The following is a 289-nucleotide window of genomic DNA, read 5'->3' as shown; positions in this document are numbered from 1 at the left end:
AGCCAAGGGGAGACAAGGAGGTCCTGCAGCCCCTTCCCCGCAGAGCCGCTCACAGGCACAGCCGTTGTGCCACGGCCCGCACACCACTGCAACACTGCTGCGCTGGTTGCCATCGCTGCCCCGCATGGGGCTGCCCTGATCCCTCCTGAGACGTGCCCTGACCCTAAGCCAAAACCCGTGAGCAAACACCACGGTTTCCCCCGCACCACGAGGCTGTATCAGAGAGGGGGAAACACAGCTCAGTTCACGCCTCCCTTGCAGCCTTGCGGGCAGAGCTCGGTCCCCGCTG

The sequence above is a fragment of the Nestor notabilis genome, unplaced genomic scaffold (assembly GCF_000696875.1).
Source record: "Nestor notabilis isolate BGI_N333 unplaced genomic scaffold, ASM69687v1 scaffold31589, whole genome shotgun sequence".
NCBI lineage: Eukaryota > Metazoa > Chordata > Aves > Psittaciformes > Psittacidae > Nestor > Nestor notabilis.
The sequence above is the reverse complement of the archived record's forward strand: the minus strand, read 5'-3'. Positions refer to the sequence as shown.